This window comes from Pan paniscus, chromosome 18, assembly GCF_029289425.2.
Source record: "Pan paniscus chromosome 18, NHGRI_mPanPan1-v2.0_pri, whole genome shotgun sequence".
NCBI classification, from domain to species: Eukaryota; Metazoa; Chordata; class Mammalia; order Primates; family Hominidae; genus Pan; species Pan paniscus.
Window position 1 is genome coordinate 89,894,022 of NC_073267.2, and position 25,329 is coordinate 89,919,350.

Here is a 25,329-nt window from a genome sequence, read left to right on the forward strand (position 1 = left end):
CTATCCAAATGCATTTTCAAGCTCCCTTGCACCCACCACTGGGGTGTGGGGACTGGTTCCCACCTGGGTCACCTCCCTCTTAACAGCATCCAGGAGACCACTTTAAGTTAGAAATGTGTAAAAGATATGAGATGTGCCCTTTATTCAACACCCATTATTCCAGGGATTTTATATCACCATATTGTTTTTGAAATACAGATTATTTCCATTCACAGTTGAAAAAATTGAGGCTCTGAGAACTTGAGCAGCTCCTTTTAGATAACACTTCTAATCTAATGAAGGACCAAAGCAGGGCAGCAACTTGCCAATATCTGAAAACAAAATCCATGGCCACCTGCTAAACTGATTTCAAATCTGTCCACTGATGTTCATACCCACTACCACCATCTTTGGTTGAACCAGTATCAACCCACCTGGAATATTGGGAAGCTCCTTCCCAGATGCTGTCCCACATCCATTCTTACCTCTCTCTGGTCCACTCTCCACCCTGCGGTCAGGTGTTTCTTCTGAAGCAGCACCGTCTACTCCACTTTCTGCAGTGCAAGGAGTTTTCTAGACCCTACTATCCTGTGTGGCAGCCATGAGCCATGTGTGCTTATTGAGTGTTTGAAATGCAGCTAGTGGGACTGAATAGCTAACATTTTTTTTTTTAATTATACTTTAAGTTTTAGGGTACATGTGCACATTGTGCAGGTTAGTTACATATGTATACATGTGCCATGCTGGTGCGCTGCACCCACTAACTCGTCATCTAGCATTAGGTATATCTCCCAATGCTATCCCTCCCCCCTCCCCCCTCCCCACCACAGTCCCCAGAGTGTGATATTCCCCTTCCTGTGTCCATGTGATCCCATTGTTCAATTCCCACCTATGAGTGAGAATATGCGGTGTTTGGTTTTTTGTTCTTGCGATAGTTTACTGAGAACCATAACATTTTAAATTAGCACGTTTTTAGCCATTTAAAGGGACAGAGCCACACATAGCAAATGGCTACTAAACTGGACACACAGTTCCAAAGTATAAATCTGACAAAGTCTCACTACAGTGCAACACGATTCAAAATATTCCCATTTCTCTTTGGTTAAGAACCCAAGTCTCTACGCCAGCTTGCAAAGGCTGTGATTAATATCCCATGGACATGTTCTAGGATGAGTATGCACCATCTCCACCTCAGCCCTGTGGACCAAGCCCTCTGCCCTCCCTCTACTTTCAAAACCATGCCATGTTCCTTTCCTGCTTGGGGCCGTCACTCAGAATATACTCTCTGTGGAATTTTCTCCTGCATGTGCCTCAGATCACATGTCAGTATCCTTCTCCTTCAGGGAAGCCTTCTCCAACCATTGATTTTCATCATCTCTCCTGGACCTGCTCATACCATCCTCTTCTCCTTCCTATCACTCCAGGGCCACATTGTGAAATTATGTATTTAGTCTTTTAGTTTTCTGATTAAAGCCATTCTGCCTCTATTTGTTTCTGATTGCTACATAACAAGGTATCACAAACTTAGTGGCTTAAAATAACACAAGTTTATTTTCCTACAGTTCTGGAAGTGAAGAGTCTGAAATGGACCCATAGGACTGTGTTTCTTCTGGAGGCTCTAAGGGAGAATCTGTTTGGGAGGCTCTAAGGGAGAATCTGTTTGCTTACATTTCCCAGCTTCAGGAGGCCACCTGCCTTATTTGGCTTGCAGCCCCTTCCCCATAGCCAAAGCCTCCTGACCCTTCTGCCCACCTCTTTTGTCAAAGACCCTTGTGATAACATTGTATCCACCTGCATAATCCAGGTTAAACTCCTCATCTCAAAGTTCTTCATATCTGAAAATTTCTTTTTGTCATGTAAGAAAATACAAGTTCTGGGGATTAGGATTTGGACACTTTGAGGGATCAAACCCCACTTCCCAACTTCATTATAAATTTTGCAAGAGCAAGGTCTAACTACCATTGCCAAGTACGGTATCTGGAACATTGTGTGTGTGTGTCAGTGTAAATATGTTCAATAAATGAACAAACAATGTAATCTCTTTATCAGAAAGAAAGCACCTTGCAGAAGAAACCACATACGCACAGCTTACTAAGCAACTATGTAGCTCATATATTTTTGGACACTACGATTACCACTCCTCTTATACCAACTATAAAGAGAGGTAGAACTACAGCCCCTAATTAGCCTGTCCTCTTTGTAAGGTTTGTGAATGTGTCTGTCTGGGCTCTGGCCTGCCTTCTCTTTCCTTCCACCAGGCTTGTTCAGCATCACTGTTGCCAGTCCTGATTGATAACTCACACATTGAATTGATCATATCCTTGAATTAGAAGACAGATGTCACATGAACAGGAATCCAGGCAAATCAAGGCAAACCCCTTGGAAGTGGCCACAGTATTTGGTCTGACCCCACGGCAGCACTTTCAAAAAGTTGTTTATTTTTTTCTGAGGATATTGGGTGGAACAGCAGACATTAATAGGTTTCCACAAGCCACAGTGGCCATTTTTCAGATCATGGGTTCATAGACATCGAAACATACACACACACACACATATTTCTGTATAATCTTTTTTAAGGCATACAACAAAAATCTCATGTTGAGAGCTGTTCACCCATCAGTAAATTTCAATATATATATTCATAAATCATGCATCATTCAAGAATGCTTTGGAGCTGAGTGGGTATTAAAGTCACCAAATCCAATGTCCTGATGTCTCTAGCCCCTTCTATTCTCACTGAGGAATCTGGGGTCCAGAGCATGGAATTTGTTGCAGGCCTACCCATGTGCTGGTGGCAGGGAAAATAATTTGATTCCCTAGGTCTGTGCTTTTTCAATAGTCACAGTTTCTAGAAATGATTCCTAGAATTTTAAATGATTCCTAGAATTTTGTTCCTTAGGTTTCTCATATTCTGATCTTGTTGTGAATTTGGATTTAGAGTCTAACAAATCTAGATGAAAAGCTTGGTCCTACTCACTTCCAGTGTTTTTGGCACTGACCAAGTTAACTTCTCTGACCACTTTTTCTTCATGTGTAAAAGAAAAGAGAGGCGGCCGGGCATGGTGGCTCCTAGCACTGTAATCCTAGTACTTTGAGAGGCCAATGCTGGTGGATCACTTGAGGTCAGCAGTTCAAGAGCAGCCTGGCCAACATGGTGAAACCCCATCTCTACTAAAAATACGAAAATTAGCTGGGTGTGGTGGCGCATGCCTGTAATCCCAGCTACTCAGGAGGCTGAGGCAGGAGAATCGCTTGAACCCGGGAGGCGGAGGTTGTAGTGAGCTCAGATGGTGCCACTGCACTCCAGGCTGGGCGACAGAGAGAGAGACCTGGAAAGGGGAGGGGAAGGGGAGGGAAGGAAGAAAAAAAAAAGGAAAACAGAGGGAGAGAATATTAGCTTTCTCATGTGGTTGTTGCAAGGATTAAATGAGACAATGCTTGCAGAATCACATTTTACTGTATTTATCATCATATTGACAGAGCATTCTGTCTCCCTCGTCTCCTTCCTTCCCCTTTGTGTCTGCCTCTATGGAGACCTGTTCTTCGCTCTGCAGTTTGTCAGTTCATCCCCACGCAATACTTATCAAGGACTACCATGAGTCAGAGACTCTGCCAGCACTGGGCACAGAAGGAAGAAGGCCTTGTCTGGGACATCATGGTGCTTAAAGTCTAGAGAAGTCAACAGGGTGATTCGGGAGGCACAGTTGGGCCATAGGAGAGAGAACCCTGCCTAAATTAGGCACCAGAAAGCATCTAGTAATAAAAGTGATATCTGTGCTGACACCTATGGAACATGCAAGTATTAGCACAGGAGACCAGGACTGTGTTCCCAGCAATGGGACAGGCATGAGTGAAAACCAAGAGGTGAATGGCACAGACCACGGAAGGGTGGAGAGAGAGGTTTAATTGTGACTGGATCTTGAGTTATAGTGTGGGGCTAAAAGGCAAGACTCAGAGTGGGCAGGGGAGAATGCAGCAGGATTGAGAGACCACGCCTAGGGTAGGGAAGGCAAAGAGATCCATGTCCCCTGAGGTCGGTCCATTCCTGCACCTAACACTGAGCTGAGCCTTGAGGATGTAGCAGGGGAGGAAACAGAGCAGCTCCCTGATTCCATGGCCTTCCAGTCTCTCAGGGAGCAAAGCAAGAGGCATGGCTAGCATATATGAGGAGCTCCAAGCATAGGAGTTACCAGGGAATCAAGTGTGGGGCTCTGGATCACGGACCACAGGAGAGGCAGAGATTTCCAGTAGAGCCCAGCTCCTCGGGCTGCTCTGGAACTTTACAGTGGTCCATGCGATGTGGCCTCCCTGGGCTCTTACATCAGGGCTCACAGAGTCAGGAATGTGGGCTTTTCAATAAAAGTGCAGGCAAAGGGCCCACAGGGAGCCCTGGCTCAAATGAGCTTTTATAATTTTATGTGGAACATAATCACGTTTAGCCATGATCGAGGCTGCCCGTTACTGCTATTACAGCGTTTATGGTTCTAAGGGGGATATGAGACTTTGACAGTACGTGCTTGCAACTAAAAGCAACGGCGTGTGCTGAGGCTAGAAGCCACCTTGAAATGCCAGAAACACATAACTTAGGCTGATGTGCATTGCCTTTGCCTTTGAAAGCTGGACTGACAGGGCTAGGTGTTCACAGGTTCCAGAGAGGGTCCTCTCAGGAGGGACAGTGGGATCATAAAAGTAATAACCACCCAATATATGTAGGTTCTTTGCATGCTTTATGTATCATCTTCAGGATCCCTAAAGGTCTTTCCCATTCATTAGGCCTGTTTTCCATGTGTTGAAACCCAGGCTCAGAGAGCTTAGTGGTTTCTCCCAGAGGACATAGTCAGCAAGTGTGTTAGTTTCTTGTGCCTGCCGTAACAAATCACCACAAACCGGGTGGCTTAAAGCAATAGAAACTTACTCTTTCTCATTTCTCAGAGGCCAGAAGTCTCAAATTAAGGTGTGGGCAGCGTTGGTTCCTTCTGGGACCCTAAAGAAGAAATTGTCCCTCAGCTCCCATGGCTGCTGGCACTCCTCTGCGTTCCCTTGGCTTGCGGGTGCATCACACTATCTGCTCCTCCCTCCTCACGTGGCTTTTCTCTGCGTCCCTGTATCTTCTCTTCTTCTTTTAAGGATGCTAGCCATAGAATTTGGGCCCACCTTCATGTGGGATAATTTCATCTTGAGATTCTTAGCTGAGATTCTTAACTGACTATACCTACAAAGGCCCTCTTTCCAAATAAGCTTACCTTCTGGGATTCTAGGTAAACATGAATTTGGGGAGGACACTATTCAACCACGACAGTAAGTAATGGAGACAGGGACTGAGCCAGGCCTCTCTTGGTGCAGCCACCCACACACAGCACACATGGTTGGATGATGCTTCATTTGCTCACAGCCCCTCTGCTTCCCTGTGCTCCAGAGCGCCCCCACCCCCACAGCTTTGTCTTACCTCCTCACTGCAAGCTGGCTCCAAACTACTTCTCTCCAGCACAGACCAGGTCTCTGCAGAACTCTCCTTAGCCAGGGACATAGAGAGCCCTGAAAGAGTCACAAAGCCCCCAGAAACCCTATAGGGAAACACCATGGTACAGAAAAGAAGCGAACCCTACTGCTCTTGGAATGTGACTCAACACTGAGTCTTAGCTCTGCTTCTCATAAGCTAGTGACTTTGGGTAAGTTCCCTCACCTCTCTGAGCCTCATTTTCCCTATCTGTAAATTGGGTACAACATCCCTTAGGTGTGCTTTTTGGAAATAATAAGCAGGTTAAAGGGCACACAGCTTCTGAAGGTTCCTGGCAAAGAGTAGGGGCTCATCAGATGTTTGCTGAATTTGAATCTACTTGCTTCTCTCAGTGACAGAGGGGGAAAGTGCGACCCCTAAAAAGAGAAAGGTTATTTGGGCTCCGTCAAGTACAAGATAATATATGGGAGTAGCTGTAGATATAAATGTACATGTATCAGGCACAAGCATACATATATACACATGCATATACCCCAAATGTGTTGAATCATTGTTCTGTGGAAATATCTATGCCCCGTTTATCGACCCATCCATCTCTTCAGTTGAGAGCCTATGCTATGTATCAGATCCCGTGTAAATGCCGCAATTACTTATAGTAAGTAAGTGCATTTAATCTTCACACCTAACCTTGAGGTCTCTAGTTTCATATCCTATTGTACTGACAAATAAACATAACTTCCCCCAAGTTGACTCACCCAGAAAGTGTCTGGGGAGCAGACAGCATGTGCAATTACCTCTTCCTGGCTGGGTCAGGAAAAAGTTGAGGGAAAAGGTGGCATCTGAGTGGTGCCTTGGAAAGGCAGCAGCCACACAGCTCATGAATCATCTGTGGCTCACTATTTGGTGGAGGGAACATGGGAAACAGAGCCAGATAAATTCAAGTTCGTGCTCTGGCTCTGCCGCCAGCTGGCTCTGTGACCTTGAGGTACTGACTATATCTTTCTGTGCCTTTATTTATTTTGCATATGTTAAAAGTGGATGAGGCAGGATATGGTGGTTCACACCTATATTCCCAGGGTTGGAGGATTGCTTGAGGCCAGGCTGGGCAATGTGGCAAGACCCCATCTCTACAAATTTTTTTTTAAGTTAGCGGTGGGGGGTGGGCGTGCATGGTGGTACATACCTGTAGTCCTTGCTACTGGGGGAGGCTGAGGCTGGAAGATCACTGGAGTCCAGCAGTTTGAGGCTGCAGTGAGCTATGATCACACCACTGCAGTCCAGCCTGGATGACCAAATAAGATCCTGTCTCAACAAAAAGTGGGGTGATAAGAGAACTCATGAGATAAATGTAGGTAAAAGGTATAAGGATAGAAAACTGTTTGGCAGGACCAGTTAAAGCAGAACGTGATGCACGGGTGTATAACAGAAATGCACATGTGTGTATGAAGAGACATGCACAGAATGTCCATTGCAGCACTATCCATAACAACTCCAGATGGCACTAACCCAAATGTTTACCTATAGTGAATATGATACGCTATGCTATATTCACATGATGGAATACTTTAGAGCAAAAACAATGAACAAAGTACAACTACCAGCAACAATATAAGTGGATCTCGCCTATATAATGTTCATCAAAAGAAGCCAGTATGTACTGTATGATTCCAATTACATAAAATTAAAACACAGGCAAAAACTAATATATGGGGTTAGAATTGGGGTTGGTGGCCTGGACACAGTGGCTCACGCCTATAATCCCAGCACCTTGGGAGGCTGAGATGGGTGGATCCCTGGAGGTCGGGAGTTTGAGACCAGCCTGGCCAACATGGTGAAATCCCATCTCTAAAAATACAAAAATTAGCTGGGCATGGTGGCACGTGCCTGTAATCCTAGCTACTCAGGAGGCTGAGGCAGGAGAATGACTTGAACCCAGGAAGTGGAGGTTGCAGTGAGCTGAGTTCATCCAGCCTGGGTGACAGAGTAAGACTCTGTCTAAAAAGAACTGGGGTAAGTGGTTTCCCTGGTAGGGGTGAGAGTGAGGGTGGAAGATGGTGAGAGGATGTACCTGGGGCATTGGCCACATTGACCTGGGCACTGCTCCCAAAGAGTTATGTCTGTGAAACTCCTCGACCTGTAGAATTATGACCTGTGAAATTTATATACATATATACCTGTAAAATATTTTAATAAAAGTTTTTTACTCATATGGCACAGCAGCTGGCTTCTAGAACATTTTCAGCAAGTGCAAGTTTTCTTTTCTTGAATGATTGAATCATCTTGAATGATTGAATCACAGTCTCTCCAAGAAGAGAACCCTCCATCTGCATATGATGTTCTCAGTGACATCAAGCCACTGGGGCACTCACAATATGGGGAAAGGAGCCATGCAAAGGGCCAGGAAGGCACAGGAGAAAGGTCAGAATGTTGGAAAGGAAGAAGGGAGGCAGGCAGGGGTCTTTCTCATATCAGTTTAAGTCTCTGTGAGTTCCCGGAGCAGAGATTCCCTGATGAATATAAAAGTAGGCATCTATTAATGGTGCCATCTATTTTTTTTTCCCAAAGTTTTGAAAATCAACCTGGACTCTCAGCAGTATCATCCAAATCTCTGCAGATCAAGCCATTGCCCACCTGGCCAGCTTCCCCTCTGCAGCCTTTTTTTCTCACCCCCAGATAACCAGTCACACTGACCTTTGCCTGGCTTCCTTATCTCCAGTTCTCAGCTTAAATAACAACCCCGCCTATAATCCCAGCACTTTGGGAGGGCAAAGCAGGTGGATCACCTGAGGTCATGAGTTTGAGACCACCCTGGCCAACATGGTGAAACCCCATCTCTACTAAAAATACAAAAATTAGCTGGGTGTGGTGGCACTTGCCTGTAATCCCAGCTACTTGGGAGGCTGAGGCAGGAGAATCACTGGAACCTGGGAGGTGGAGGTTGCAGTGAGCCCAGATCGCACCATTGCACTCCAGCCTGGGAGACAAGAGCAAAACTCCCTCTCAAAACAAACAAAACCCTCAGGCCACAGTAACTTCCTCCTCCTAAAGGACTCTTTTTCATACATCTGTGTTCTTTTGTCACTTTGGAATTGTCTCAGATTTTAATTCATTAACACTCATTTGTCTCTTTTCTTGTTTATTTTCTGTTTCCTCTTCTACCAAGTTCATGTCCACCATTAAGTGTATCATTGCCCCTCTCCAGTGAAAGCCAGCAAGCAACCTTCACACAGCAGCCTCGTAAAAGATAGTCCTTGAATACATGGAATCAAAGGCATCATCTTAAGTTTGTTCATAGAAACAATAGATTTTCTCCTCCCTTAAATGTTTAAACAGCAAGAGTATTTTCACACAGGTAATTCCAGATTATACAGATCCTCAAAATCCTAAGTTATTGTAGAAGGGTGTTTGCAATACAGGGGTTAGAAACTATAACGCAGGAACCAGAAAAGATGTGAATGAATGACAGAGGGCCAGGTGGGAGTGGTGGGGACAGCAGCAAACTGAAAGCCAGTATGTGACCAAGCAAAATTCAGCAACTGCCTGTCAGTTCTGTCCAGCTGCTCTCATTTTGGAGTGCAGATGTCTTGTTGCCAGATCCCTCAGTTTTCTAAGAGAGGACATCAAAACCCCACATTTTTAATGTCAACTCTACCAGTGTTTTAATACTGGTAATGCATTTAGCATTTCTTAACAAGTGTCTACCCAGTGTACAGCAAACTATTTCTGTAGGCTGCCTGCAGTTGACATCCTCCATTCTGACCCTCGCCAAGCATTTCAGAAAAGGTAGACAGGCCTGCAGAGAAAGCAGATGGCTCATCACACATCACACAGTGAGTATGTGGCAAGGCGCGGTCTGGAACGCAGGCTCGGAGCTCAATGCAGTTTCCACTTCACCCACAATGAGAAACACCTCTGTGCACACATTTGACTTAATTGAGATAAACCAGCCATCATAAAATTAAATTATGTCTCAAATTAAACATACTATATGGAAAAGATCCTCTCTTTATTAGCATTAAATGAAAGCCCATAGCTCACTTGTAAGAGCCCATCACAACAATCTTAGGGAAGAGGAAGAAGGCTATTTCCACATTTGACATTAATTTCCAGCCAACCTGGAGTCAGGGTGTCCCTACAAGGTGCTGTGTTGGAAAATGCTCCATTGTGAGACCTGAGCCCTCGCTGCTTGCAGCAGCCCCTCTTTAATTCTGTCTCAGCAGCTCGGGCCTAACCCTGTTATAGAAAAAGTAATCGTAAATCTGCATGAAGTTTCTGATGATTAGTTTTGCTTGGAATTGGGCCAAAGAGTCAGACTTTTGCCAATTGCATATGTACATGTAAGTTCTTTCAAGAAAGAATTTGTTAATCCTTCCCACTAGGCTGAGGGTAAGGAGTTGAGGGGCCTCAAGGAGGAGACACTCTCCCTGACTTTACTTTATGCTGAAAGGTTGTGCAGCCACCTTAGTAAATGCTCTAATGACAATATTGTCTCACTTTATCCTCACTGTGGCACAGATGGACACAGATTATAAATTTTTTAGACAGACGAGGAAGCTGAGACTAATTTTCGGTAACTCGCCTAAGTGTACACAACTAGAAAGATGTTACACTTGAGTCTGGCCCTGTCCTCTCTGATTGCAAAGCCCCTGTTGCACAGACACGCAGCTGACATGTACACATTATTCTATATCAAATGATGCCAACTACTACATTTTACCAATTAGGCAGCGGTGAATGATCCATGCTGCTGATATCATCTACCTGGCTTCCTTCCCCCTTCTTCTTAAAACTCTGATAATGTGCAGGGCATGATAGCAGTTGACTTAAAGAGGAGAATGAAAGAAATTAGAAAAGAGAAAAACCAGCCAATGGTAAAGCGGTTCCTATGCTATTAAAAATAATATTAAATAAAGAATAAAAGAATGTAAAAAGAAAAAAAAGTGCAAGAGCTCCAAATTACAGGTATAAGGATTATTTTAAATTTCATTTAATTAACCAGTGCTCCATTTTGACAATGAACAGTGGGTTTTTGATGGGTTACAATGACTTTAGAAATTAGAAGATAGTAAGAAAGCAGTATGCTGAGGTCGACAGTCAAGGGCTTGGGTTTCAGGCAATCAGGGCTTAGACCTATTCTCACCCCTCTCTACATTCCTGTCATTTGACACATTACCTCATCTCAACCTGTGTACGCAGAATAACGACGGCATTCCCTGGTAATCGATTAAATTTCCAATCTAGTCAGAAGCAGGAAAACAGAGGCCTTCAGAAGGGAATTCCCACAGGCTTTAAATTGACCTCCTATTTGCACCCGCACCCATGTACCCCACCTTCTTCTTGTTAGTAGGACTTGGAACCATAGCTACCTGATTCTGAAGTCCCCTAGGGTATGGGAATTGGAATTTTAAGATGTTACTGTATTAGCATTGCGGATTTTGTTATTGCAAATGTGAAAGAACTTGCCATTCCAAAGTTGAGATAGCTTGATTTTCAGGCATTTTTTTCAGGCATTTGAGTTCTCTCCTGATGGCTGTGGGACCACCAGGCAGGAATCACTTACAAGTTGTGGACATCTGTGAGAACACACACACACACACACACACACACACACACACACACGTGTGCTGGAAATTCTAGCAGGGAAGATGCAACAATCCCACCCTTGTTGCAAGGCATCTCCGGCCTAAGTTCATTTGGGTAACAATGTGGAATTGAGAATCAGGCAGACTTGGTTCCAAGACACTCACCGGAGGAAGCCAGAGTGTGTGGGTGCAGATGCAGGAGGGAAGGTAGAGTGAAAGCACATGGACGTCCTCTTCTGATGGTTTCTATTTTACCACTCAGTGCTACAATAGGAAACTGATTTCTTACCAGGGGAGAGGATGGGGGCAAAGAGAGGAGACTGAGTTTAAAGAACAGAATGATTCATCTTTTTAAGCTATTGTATTCCCACCAGATGAAGGACAGAAAAGCAACTGTCATTGAGCAGGTTTAGGTCATCACATATTTGGAGAGCTTTAAGAATCCTTTACAGACCATCTTTCTTCATTTTACAAACAGAAAACCAAGTTCTGAAGAGAGATTAAATGCTCCCTCACTTCTTGGAATGGATTAAGGCAGTGGTTCTCAACTAGGGGCTATTTTGCCCCCTGTCACAACCCCTGCTCATCTCTACAGGATACGTGACAATATTTGGAAATGTTTGTTGTCACAATTGGGGAAGGGGAGAGGGAGAGGTATTGCAACCAGTATGTGTTGACTAGGACCAAGGATGCTGCTAAACATTGTATAATGCATGAGATAGCCCCCACCACAAAGAACAATCTAGCCCAAAGTGTGTCAAGAGTGCATAGGTTAGAATACCCTGAATCAAACTGACATTTAACTTGTACAAAGCCATATTACACTCTCTAAACAGCCTGGGCATTTGGTCAACCAAAAATCTTTGAATACTCCCTCTCTCCAATTGCTTGTGACCCCATAGTCCTTAAATAATTGACTGCTCTAGAGCTTACCATGTGTCCTTAGAGTTCTTGATTCCTATCTTGGAATAGATAGGAATCTGGCACCTCTAACTGCCAGATAGAGGTGCATGGCTGAATCAGGAAATAATAAAAGTTACGTTTTCAAGTAAGAGAGACCCTGAAATAAAAGCTAATAGAAAAACTGAATCTTCAAGGGTGTGTTATGAGTTTAAATGAACTATGAGCTAAAATAAACTAGCTTGATCTCCCAACACAAATGGCAATTGTGGGTTGAATTTAGTTTAGGTATGCTGCAGTTGTAGGTAAACACACTGAATGCTAATGGTTTTATAATAGTCTTATTAATTCACCCTTCGTAGTTAATGTTTAAGATAAACTCTGTGTCTTTAGAGTAATTTATGCATTCCACTTTTAGAGAATTCCAATTGAATGAATATGAACCTAATCATTTTACACAAATGTTCTCCAAGGAGGGAGAGGAAAGTATGAACCGGGCAAAGACTCCCCACTGCTTTATTCATAATGGATCAGCCAATTCATTCCTTATTAATTTAATGGAGTACAAGTAAGCAGCATAACAGCTTGAGTTTAGGAGTGTTTCACAAATGGGGCTTTTTGTCTGTAATCACTTAATCCTGCAGGCTAGGCCTCATAAATTGAATAAAAGAGGGAACTGGGTTTTAATTAAGTCCAAAGAATGAGGCTGCATCAAAAACACAACCACCACTGACAAACACAGGGGTGAAGTGTGTTTGGTTAATATCCCATGCTAAGAGCATCCTGGCCCTGGGAGCCCTGACGGGAACCTTTTGATGTTGAGCTGGAGGGGAAATCCTTTCCTCATCATGGGCTTGCATCCTGAAGGGCAGTGAGAAGAAAGCCCATGTCTCTGAGCTCTTACCAGCCCAGGCCTCCCCACAAAGCTGATGCTCAAGCAAAAAAGGCATTCCTGCCCCTGGTTTTGCATCTGTCCACATCTGGCTGGGAAACAGACTTTCTGAACAGGAGCCCAGTCCAGAGAAAAGGTGAATAATCCTTTCCCAGGATCTTGGGTGCCCTATTGGAAAGAATCTGGACTTCTAAGCCAGACAGACTCAGATTCAAATCTCAACTGCACAATATAATAGCTACAGGTCCATGAATAGGATGGAGATAATGCTTTGCTGGGTTACTGCTAAGATAAAGTGAGTTTATGTGGTCAGGCGCTGTGCAAAATGAGTGCCTCATTGAGGATGTTCAATGAAACGCAGTTAGCATCATGGTGATCATCTCCTACCTAAAGTAGAAATGTCCTTTTATAAAAACTGCAATAATAAGCCAAAATGGAAAACATTTCTCCATCCTTTCCTATAAAATTTCCCAGAAACCTCCACTTACTGAAGCCTTGGTGGATGACTCTACTTCTGAAAAACTCCACTCAAGGTCCCTCGTGGGAGAGCTTGTCTGCCCCATGGGAGGGGAGGCAGAATAATGGCCCCCAAAAGTGCATACATCCTAATTCCTGGAACCTGTGAGTGTGTTACCTCGCCTAGCAAACACGAAGACTTTGTGGATGTGATTGAACTAAGGATCTTAACCTGGATTAGCTGAGTCATCCCAAGACAATCACAAGTGATGATAAAGAAAGAATGAAAGAGACAGGAGAGTCAGTGTCAGAGGGATAGAGAGTGGGAAAGGCACCAATGCTGGCTTTGAAGATGGAGGGAAGAGCCATGAGCCAAGGAATGCAGGCAGCCTCTAGATGATGGACAAGGCAAGGAAGCGGATTCTCCTCTAGAGCCTCCAGAAGGAACACTGACCTGCAGACACCTTAATTTCAGCCCAGTGAGACCCAGTTTGGGCTTCTGACTTCTAGAACTGAAAGATAAATTTGTGTCATTTTAAGCCACAAAGTTCGTGGTAATTTGTTACAGCAGTCATGGGAAACTAAGTTTCTGTTTCTACTAAGTCTATTAAATGAACTATGTTTCATTTCTACTTTAAGTATGAGTGCCCAGCCAAACCACCCAAATCCCAGGGGAACTGTACTGTTTCTTTGGAAATAAGAATCTGTCGGATGAGTTCAGCCTTGTTCTTTAGTCGACATACCGATTATGATTTCTAGTTGTCTAATTTAAGATTATGAACTCCTCCATGACAAGCACAGAGACTACTATCAGGCTCTGTTCACACCAGAGTCCCGCACATGTTTAAGAAATTTTACTGATTCAAGAGAAGTGCTAAACTGCAAATTTTCTGGGACTATGAATTCCTCAAAGAACAGCTATCATTGTAATAGAAGGAGCTCCCCTCTTAATAAAAACAGCAGAAACAACATCAGCCAGGAGGTCTACCACAATGAGGATGACGTGGACATCTTATTGAACAACGTACGTGGATCATACCATTCCCATCATTTATTTGTCATTCTCACAAAAGCCTCACATCATGTTCTGAATGCCTATTTTACTAATGAACACACTGAGAGGTTAATAATTTGCTGAATCAATATTCATACTCAGTGTCCTTTGATCCCAAAGCCCTGGATTTTTTCACTACCCAGAAAACTTGAGAATAGACGCTAGTTTTGCATAAAGTCATTTTAACTGTTTTTGTATGATTATGATATTCATCTCATTAACATTTTAGGAAAATTTTTAAGAAAAAAGATAAGGAACATTGTTTTAAATTCTGCCAGAAAAGATAACACTCTCCCATCCTTTTTGATAGGAACCAGACAGAGGACGAGAGTCCACATGCTGAACCACTTAAATTCACATGGCGGCTAAGAAGACAAGAGTTTCGGCAGGCATAGAGGCTAAGAGAGTTAAGAGAATCCTCCTTGCCTAGTACAGTCCCAAGAGAATCCTCCTTGCCTAGTACAGTCCCAAGCTGCATCATAACCAGATGAAATGAAAAAGTTTTTTCTCCCAATCAAGCCAGCAGGAGAGCAAGGGTCTATGGTACCTGGGGACAATGCACCATGCTTACACCCTCTCTAGCCACATGTATGCTACTGCGGAATTGGCAAAGATAGGTATGTTCCCATAGATGCGGCATGCATACAGACAGGTGCCTGGAAACCACAAGCCCCTCCAAGGCTTTCCTGTGCTAAGCCTGATTTACGAGCTAGTCACCCATGCCTGACTCAAGTCCAAGATCTGGGCTGAACAGCCTCTTCTGCATTTTCTGATGTGTGACGCCTACTGTGTGCCCCTTCTGGGCGCCTCATGACTCCTGCCAGTCCTTTCATGGGTGGAGGCTTTGAGTGATTCTCGAGAACCAGGAGAGTAAGGAGTGACTTATATAGGATCAGAATAACCATGCAACTACATCCCAGGAGCTGTGTGCTCAGTGGGTGATTAAATGTGTTGTTTTCTTTGTATCCTCAGTTGTCTACTCAGAGCTCTTTTATTAAAGTTTGTGTAATGCTTCCTAGCCATTAAAACAGCATTTCGTAAATGGGCTTACTTTGGGAGGCTGAGATGCCCAGAAGCATGGAGGCACCTGTCTTGGGTGGAGACACCTGAGGTATTATTTACAGTTTTATGTATTAAACAAACAAACCTGACACTCCTTTTCTAGTCCAGAGTGCGACCCTTTTTAGTCATCAACCTGGGGGAGAGATCTCTTCTGCACATAAAAGTATCCCCACAGCATTGTGATCACACTGGAGAAAGTGGACGGGATAAAGAGAAGGAAGGACGTTTTGCTGAGTGCCTTCTATATGCTGTTCGCTCTGCTGAGCTTCAAGTTTCTCAAATATAAATGGGAGAGAGGCTGGGCGCGGTGGCTTATGCCTGTAATTCCAGAACTTTTGGAGGCCAAGGCGAGCAGATCACAAGGTCAGGAGTTGCAGACCAGCTTGGCCAACATAGTGAAACTCTGTCTCTACTAATAATACAAAAATTAGTTGGGCATGGTGGCACGTGCCTGTAATACCAGCTACTCGGGAGGCTGAGGCAGGAAAATTGCTTGAACAGGGACCTGGGAAGCAGAGGTTGCAGTGAGCCAAGACTACGCCACTGCACTCCAGCCTGGGCTACAGAGCGAGACTCTGTCTCAAAAAATAAATATAAATAAATAAATGAGGGAGAACCATGATTCATAGGGTTCTTAATAATGAAGATAACAATACCAATGCCAATAACAACTGTCAGATATTCTGCATGCTGGACATTGTGCTAATTCTTTCCATGCATTTTCTCACCTAAGCCTTACAACATCCCGGAGGGATAGGTACGATTTTACAGATGAAAAGACTGAGGAACAGAGTTTAAGGAAATTTCCCAAGACTGCAGAGCTACTGAAGGTCACAGACACTATTTTGTCCTTCAGTGGTTAGTCTTCTAGAGCCCATAAGCTTCACCTCTGTGGTATCTGCTTCCCATTTTGCAGGCACCACATGTCCCACTATTTGGGATAATATAGTAAAATGCATAGTACAGTCTTCCCACTTCAAAGCAGCACTATAAATGGAGACTAAGAGTTCATCTAACTGGAGACGGCAAAGAAGACTTCCTGGAGGAGGTGGCCCCTCTAGTATCTTGCTTTTCCTACAAGCACCCCGTAGGCCCATCTTTGGGAGGTTGGGGTGGGGGGCACATAGGTGCCAGGTTGAAAAAGTGTTTCTGTTCCTTCCAATGAAGAGAACAGAAAGAGGTCCAGAGAGAGAGAAACATACAGGTGTCCTCCAGCTTTCAGAACCTGAAGGCTGATTTCAAATAAGTTGTGCCCATTTGGGGCTGTGCCTAGAGGAAGAGAATGTTGGAATCATTCTCTTCTCTTCTTGTGCAACCACTTTTAGAGGCAGCTTGAGAAGAAAGTTTAATCAAAGTGGTTTTCAGACAGTGACGAACCTGAGTCAGGCCCCCACACCTGTGAAGGCCACGCTGTTCAGACTTCCTATAACATCTCTTATGTAGATATTCTGTAGAATATAGATAGGTAGATAGGTATATATTGAAAAATATCAACTCAGGAATGATTTTCTCTCTGATAACTGTTGAAAGAGCCTCTTTCATTAATAACAAATCCTTTTGTTTCTGCCTTGCCCCTCCAACAACAACAAAAAAATTTAAAAAGAATACGAATGCCGATTGGCCTTCACTCAAATGCACTTTTTTAAACCTAGGACTGCCTTCCTTATCCAAGTAATGGCTTTCAGACAGATTATAAGATCTTGTACCAAATTAAGCAAAAGATTAGAAGAATAAGGACACACTGAGAAAACACGTGCTGCCTCTTTAATGTCTCAGGTTTTCTTTAAACATAAAATTATAGCACAATGCACAAAAGGACGGCGGCATTATCCTTTCTCACAATACCCAGCCAACTTTAACTTGCCTCAAGTGTTATTATAAGAAATAGAATTTACTGCTATGGACTTCTCTTCAATACCACTCCTTCCCTGTTTAATGAAATGTCATTATTCCAATACAAACCCTTTCTTTTTGCAGCCTGTTCCCCCCCCCCCCACCCAACCACTATATTTCATTTCCTGCAGTTACGTGATATTATTGCCTTTTTTCCACAGCTATTGATTTAGGTGTGTATGGTTATTACAATGCAAAATAAAACAGCTCCCCCATCCATTCTACCTTGTACCATTGAACATTAACTTAATTTGTTTCAAATCTGCATTTGATTTGGCAAGGAAACCATTTATCTTTATGAAGAAAGCCCTCATAAAGTAGAGAGTTTAGAAGATCACTGCTTTAAAAATTTAATAGCCTTGTGTCTTATAAACTAGAAAAATGAATTAAACCCTCAAATAGTATATGTCTCAATGTAACCTTTTTGCATTTCATACTATGTTTAATTTATTATATTCTGGAGGAGGAAAAAAGTTACAGGACAGATCGCAGCATGTGGCTTGCTTCAGCATCTCATGAATAAAGTCAAGGTTTACCACTCATAAGCAGTGTGATTCGCAGGAATTCTTGTTCATCTCATGCTGAAGTTGACATTGCAATTTCAGGTGCTGCAAGAATGGGTTTTGTCCAGGGTTTTTCCATGGTAAAAGAAGGGGCTCTCTCCCTGGAACACTTGAAGTGCAGCCTGAGGGTAGAGGGAAGGAAGGGGGAAAGTAGAGCTAATAAAGGTATAATGACGCTTTTAAAAGATTCAGAAATAAGAAAATGCTCCACTCAGAAGTAACAGGGTGCCTCCAAGAGGATGAGAAACAGTGTCTGAGCTTAGGTCTCAGAAACGGCCAGAAGATACTGGTATCAATGCCAAAAATAGCATCACGTGGGCTCTTACATATGTACTGCCAATAGATACTCACAGTTAAAAATAAATTTAAAAAGAAATAAAAAGAAAGGACTGAGGCTGCAGCCCTTGCTATCTCTCTTTATTGCAGACCTTCTTTTCTTTCTTGCTGCCTCCATCTGTGATATGTGTGGGTAACACAGGTTAGTGGGAGATCAAGTTTAAAGAATAGAAAATTATCAACTTGACAACTTTCAGTTGAATGAAGATAATAGTTCAGTTCATACTTTAAAGTGTAGGGTAAGTCCATCATCATCACTACCATCACAATCATCACCCCCAGGTCTATGACTACTACCATCACTATCACCACCATCATCACCAACACCATCAGCACCACCACGGCTACCACCACTATGACCATCACCACCACAGCACCACCATAATCACCAGTACCACCATTATCATCACTACTGCCAATGCTATCACCATCATTACATCCGTGCTACCACCACCTTCACCATTACCATCTCATAACTACCAACATCACCACCACCACCATCACTACCACCAACCATACAATCACCATCATCATCATCATTACCACCAGAGATACCACCACTACCATCACCATCACTGTCCCCCCACTACCACTATCATCATCACCACCACCAATACCAACACCATGACCATCATCACCACCAGGGCTACCATCATCATCGCCATCACAAATACCATACTTTTATATATCCAATATGCTAAACTCTCTCCTTCAAAAATTCAACAGTATTGAATTGCAGGTATCCATCCCTTTTTGCCAGAGAATTTGGGAAGTTGCAGGAATGGAAAGTGAGTTGCTCGATGTCACAAAGCAAGAGCCAAGATACGAATTCAAGTGTTTCTCAGTCGCAAACCATGTTGCATTTTTTTGTATGCTTTCACTAAACCACTTCAATCCAAAATAATCTTATTATTTAGGACATTTTTCCTTTTCCAAAGACTCAGATGCTTGATTATTATGATAAAGTTTGAAACATAATCTGTTGAATTGGTCATGCTTGTAGAAAGGTTGAACAGTCCCAGTGACTTGGCTAGAGAATGGTTCAGAGGAATGGCTCTCTGTCTCTTTCAATCACTGAGGACGTCCAGTGCTGTTCTGGGAGCCTGCAGTGCCTCCTCTCTTTGTATTGGCTTCCCTATTCTCTACGCGTCTCTTCTTAAGCCCTTCTTTCTCCAGCTGGGCACTCCTGATTATGCCGTCTCTAGCAAATCTCTTTTTTTCTGCAGTAAGTATTTGTAATAAACAACCAGCATTTATCTTATTCTTACTATGTGGCAGGCTTTGTGCTAAGTTCTTTCCATGGATTACCTCATTTAATTTTTACATTTCTGTAAATTGATATATCGTTATGCTAATTTTAATGATGATAAAACAGAGGCTGAGATTAAACAACTTGCCTGAGGTCACCTGTGTAGACTTGTGAACTGAACCCTAAATTCTGTCCCCCTGCATATTCTCCTGTACTCTGAGAACTCTGTTCCTTGCAGTTTGTCACCAAATTGCATTCTGTGCCTTTTTCACAATAGGACTGCACCGAACCTGGAAGAGCTCCCAACAACACAGAGAAGAATATTAGGGATGTGGGTGCTGTTACATGCATTAGTGTTTCTTGAATGACAATACCCGCCAGATGGACACCCAGAAACACACCTGTAAAACAAAGTTAAGTTTATTGGCTTGTTGGAATTTGAGAAAACCACACCAAAGGGAGCCACGTGTTGTCTCAGTAACAAGGTGCTAGAAAGAACTTACAGGAATTGGGCTTGTGTGAGGTGATTTTGAAGTAGATTCAAAAAAGTGGAAGTTTGCTCTCAATTGGGCACTATGAGGAAATGGACGCAATTCTATGATTGTGTATCTTAGCACATCTGATCTATGGGTGGACAGACAACTGTGAGGTTTCAGCTGTGATTGGCAAGGAAGCTGCAGTCACCATATTATCTGGGAAAGAGGGACAGTTGGTATTTTGATGATTGGTACTTTGTGTTGTATTTTTGAACAACACTCATGTTTTGTCTGTACTGAGACATGATTACAGAGTGGTCTTGTTTTTGCCTGGCTCTGTCATGGTCACACAGACATTGTGACATTGGTGTTCCATAAAAGTTTTCATGTGCAACAGAAGAACACCAGGCCTGCTCTGAGTGTCAAGCCAGTTCCCAGAATTACAAAGGGCCAGTTTTCATGTTAGATCAGCCCTTAGCTGTTAGCAGCTATTTTTCTCTTTCTCAATTCATTGTTGTTTCTCAGGAAAATGTCCCTGCCTGGAGCTCGAAACCAGTAAGAAAGTTTTCAAAGCACACTTAAGACCAAAGCCAAGGTAGGAACCAGGCTCACCAATAACCATGGACCACCCCCTCTAAGTTTCCACGAGATCTACTTCCAAGCACATTCATTACAGGTATGGGGAGCAGAAGAGTATTGTGGTCAAGAATAAACACCCATAGAGTGTTTGGATTCATATTCTACCTTCATCAGATATTAGTTCTGTGATCTTAAAGACATATCTTAGCTTCTGAGCTACCATTTTCTCATCGGGTAGAAGGAAGAGAATAGTATTGCTTTTGTCATAGGGTTGCCATGAGAATCTATGAAATAATATATAAAAAGTGCTTACCAAGTGAGAGACACATAGTAATTCCTCAGTAAATGGTAACCAACATGACTTCTTTTGCCACCCTCTTTGCTTACAAGGCTACTGAAACATTGGTCTTTCTTTCTTTTAAACATGCCAAGAGCCCTTGCTCTTCCTGGTGTCTTTACCTGGTGAGCTCTGCCCCATATATCCTTATAACTGTGTGGTGAACAAAATAATGGTCCCCAAAGATGTCCATGTCCTGATTCCCAGAACCTGGGAAGATACTACTTCACAAAGAAAAAGAGACTTTGCAAATATGAATGAGATAAAGACCTGAAGATAAGGAGATTAGCTTGATTTGTTCAAGTGGGTTTAATGTAGTTATAAGACCCCTTAAAAGTGGACATGAGAGGAAGAAGAGTCAGGAAGATAGATAGACCCACCATTGCTGGGTTTAAGCATGGAGGAAGGGGCCACAAACCAAGGACGGTGGGTGGCCACCAGAAGCTCAAATAGGCAAGGAAATGAATTCTCCCCTGGAGCCTCCATAAAAAATCATGGCCCTGATAACATCTTGATTTGGAGCTAGTGAGACCTGTGTCTGACCAACGGCACCAAAAGAAAATAAATTTGTGTTGTTTTAAGCCATCATGTTTTAAGCCATCAAAATAACAACGTTATTTGTTACAGCAGCCAATACAAAACTGAATCCTTCCCACTCAAATCTCAGCTCAAATGTCACTACTCAAGAAGTCCTTCCAAACTGTTCAATCTAAATTACACATCCCATCCCTGCTCCCCAGACGCTGTCCAAGTCTCTCGTTCTGTTTTTCACTTCGTACTTATCAGTCTTTACAATTAGCTTCCAATGTATTTCTTTAGTTAATTCCCTCTTGCCCCACATGAACTTGTTCTCCTCTGTATGAACAATACCGAAAAGAGCACTGTAGCAACAACATCTAAAAGAGTGCCTGGCATTTAACAGGAGGAAGGAGCCACAAGTCAGGGAATTTCTTACCTCTCATGTTTTTCAAACTGACCTTTAGGAAATTTAGCGTGGCATACAATCTGCCATAGGCAATTAAAAAAAAAAAGTCAGTTTACTCAGAATTGCAAACAAATGAGATCAGCATATTTGGGACATGAGTGTTACTGTTTCTCTATCATTGCAAAATATCAGTAGTCTATTTTCACATTCTTTCCTGTTAAACCCACACAGAACCTCAGAATCCTTCCCAACCCAAAGCGCAAGGCAGCCATTGGACATCAAATGTGGTGGAAGTATTTACAAGATAAAAAAAAAATTATTTACTATTCTCAAAGAGTAATGACTGAAAACAAAGGTTCATAGAATTGTAGAAGAAACTAGGTATATGAAGGCTGAGGGAAAAGCATAATAATTGATTGCCTACTATGTGCTAGGCACTGTCCTAAGCTTTGACATGCAATATCTTATCCAGTCCTCACACTGACTTGTTGAAATAGGCCTTTTTATTTCACTTTTGACAGATGGGGAAACTGAGGCATGAAGAAGTACCTTTCCCAAGGTCACAGAGCTAATATGTGGCACAGTACATATTTGAAACTCAGAACTTTAATTCTGGACACCTCACAGTTAATTATTATATATATATATATTGTCAGCTTGGGATATGAAGTGTGAGATCTCTTCCCTTGAATATTTGAAGGGCTGCCAAATAGAAAAGGATTAGATCTATTCTATGTGGCTTCAAGGACACTGAGACAACCCTTCCCATTTGCATAATACATTCCCATAATTCACGCATTTAATCCTCAAAACGACCCCGTGTGGTTGCCATGAAATCACAGGAATCTGTGATTGGGAGAGGAGAACTGCCTTGCCCAATTCACACAGTTCAAAAGTAGCATGATCAAACCTCAAACCCAATTCTCTTTACTAAATGTCTTGGGCTTGTTCCATTATGCTTAATTACCTGTAGCATTCATTCAACCAAGGTGGACTCTGCCTGTGCTATAGATCTTGCACTCTGCTCGGCTCTGAGAATTCAAAGACAAAACAAATCTGCTTTTAGGAAATTTATAGTCTAGTGGTAGAAATGCAAAAATAGCCCCTTGAAATCTGACATTATAGAAGCTATAGGAGAGATGTGAGATATACCAGAGTACAAAGAAAAGGGAGCCAGTCTCAAGGGGAGTGACATGTGAGACAGAGAAGACCAGACCTGGGTGCACAGTTGGTATGGAGAGATCATTTTGGTTCAGTGTAATAAAGAACTTCCCACCAAATTTGCCAAATATAGAAACCTCATTTATTCTAGTGTCATCATAGAAGAAATTTAATAGATTATTTTTAAACTGCATAGCCAGAAAAACTCTAGCTACTAGCTGAAAGACTGAATTTAGTGGACCTTTAAGTTTTTGCCAGCCTAAAGCTTCTACGAGATCTTGGCTTTTCCATGAATTATTTGATGATTTACATAACTCACTTGTATTTCACAAGTATTTGGTGGGCACCAACAAGCTTCAGGCACTAAGGACTCAACCACTGTGTTTGAAAATGTTTCAGCCCAAGGGAAGAAAGGCATATGAGCCACCACATTTTTTTAAATAAGTGAGTCCCTGGAAGTATATGCTTACTGAAATATGTTGCTCTTTTGTCAATTACAAATAATTTTCTACAAGACATTTCTTGTCTTCAAAAATGACCCTCGAAAGTAGGCTGTTACCTTCTGAATATTCATTTACTTATTTAATCCACAAATATTGATGGAGTCCCGTGCCTCTGTTGGTTGCTGAAAACTTCTTCAACCCAACAAAAGGCCCTCCTGAGTCCAAATGCAAGTGAGATGAATCACTGTCAATTAAGCCCTGAAAGGTCATGGTTGGTGTCTGGCATCCTTGGACCATTGCCATGGAAATGAAAAGGGAATCTGGAAGTTTGGCCCATTACTTCTTAGGAAAGTCTTCAATAGGAGCTTTCAACAGGCAATAAAATGAAATGGTGATAATAAATAGGCAGGTTTTACTCCACAGTAGATACTTGGGGGTAGACATAATGATGCTCCAAGGATGCCCACATTCTAATTCCAAGAACCTGTGAATATGCTACCTTGTGTGGCAAAAGGGGGAGCTTTGCAGATGTGATTACATTAAGGATACTGTGATTGGGAGATTCCCCCAGATTACTCAGTGTATTCAATATAATCACAAGGATCCTTACAGGAGGGAGACAGGAGAATACGATTTAGAGGGAGACTTGAAGATGTTCTGCTGCTGGCTTTGAAGATGAAAGAGGGGGCCATGAGCCGCCAAGGAGTGCGGATGGCTTCTAGAAGCTGGAAAAGGCAAAAAAAAAAAAAAAAAAGTGATTCTCTCCTAGATCCTCTGGAAGATTGCAACCCTGACAATACCTTAATTTTAGGATTTGTGACCTCCAGAAAGAAGCGATTTGGGTTTTTACATAACGAAGTTTGTGCTCATTTATTACAGCAGCAATAGGAAAATAATACAGTGCAATGGTCTGAGTCATGTGCATATCAAGTAATTTACATTCATTTACTTAAAAAGAAATACTCACTGAGTATGATGTTCCAGGAATTACTCCAGGTTCTGAGGATACCGCAGCAGCCCAGTTTCAGTGGCTGCTTGTGAGGAGTTTGTATAATCTCATGAGTAATAAATTTAAAAACGGCCCAGTAAGCTTGGCATTGCTACCTCCATTCTAGTAATAACAAAATGAAGGCACAGGCCAGGCACAGTGGTTCACGTCTGTAATCCCAGCACTTTGGGAGGCCAAGGTGGGCAGATCACCCGAGGTCGGGAGTTTGAGACCAGCCTGACCAACATGGTGAGACCCCACCTCTACTAAAAATACAAAATTAGCCGGGTGTGGTGGCATGTGCCTGTAATCCCAGATACACGGCAGGCTGAGGCAGGAGAACTGCTTGAACCCAGGAGGCAGAGGTTGCAGTGAGCTGAGATGGTGCCACCGCACTCCAACCTGGGTGACAAAAGCAAATCTCCATCTCAAAAAAAAAAAGAAAAATAAAATGAAGGCACAGAGGAGTAAAGTAACTTCTCCAAACTTCTTTGAGTTATAAATGGCCCAGCCAGGATCCAAACCCATCCACCTCACAAAAAGCCAGTGCTATTTCCATCACTGTCCCATTTCCTTAGGGACAGTTCAAAAATGCAGATCTAAAATTCTTTCTCATGCCTAACCCTCCTATTTTCCTCTACATTCCCTGGGAAGCAGCATACATCCTTTCCTTGGATGGGACAACTGCCATTTCTAAAGCTGCTTTGAACCATGGTATTTCTTAACTCTTTTCTCTTTGGGATCACAGACATGTATCTTGTTATATGCACCTCCTAATATTTTGATTATTTTGATGCAAATCCATCACTCATAATAAATCACCCTGCTTTCCAAATGCAATCGATTTTAGAAGCAAGGAAGCAAAAACTAAGTAAGCTCTGACAGTCTTTGGGAGTGTCTGTGATGGGAGAAACCTAAGAGGCTAAAAGCTATTTTCCTCACTGTCAACCCACTGGATGATTTTCCTTGCACAAACACATACCCATACAGTCTGAC

General features: G+C 42.7%; 1 long non-coding RNA gene across 1 annotated transcript in view; it reads right to left on the bottom strand.

The window, feature by feature from the left end:
* Positions 1 to 2,402: 2,402 nt before the first annotated feature.
* Positions 2,403 to 25,329, bottom strand: part of LOC103786504 (uncharacterized) — a 387,323-nt gene continuing 364,396 nt past the window's right edge. Inside the window, exons 5-8 of the long non-coding RNA XR_612237.5 lie at positions 6,621 to 6,739; positions 5,426 to 5,514; positions 4,895 to 4,963; positions 2,403 to 3,308 (exon numbers count right to left, since the gene is read on the bottom strand). This is a non-coding gene — a long non-coding RNA (uncharacterized LOC103786504). The remainder of the gene's footprint in view (positions 3,309 to 4,894; positions 4,964 to 5,425; positions 5,515 to 6,620; positions 6,740 to 25,329) is intronic.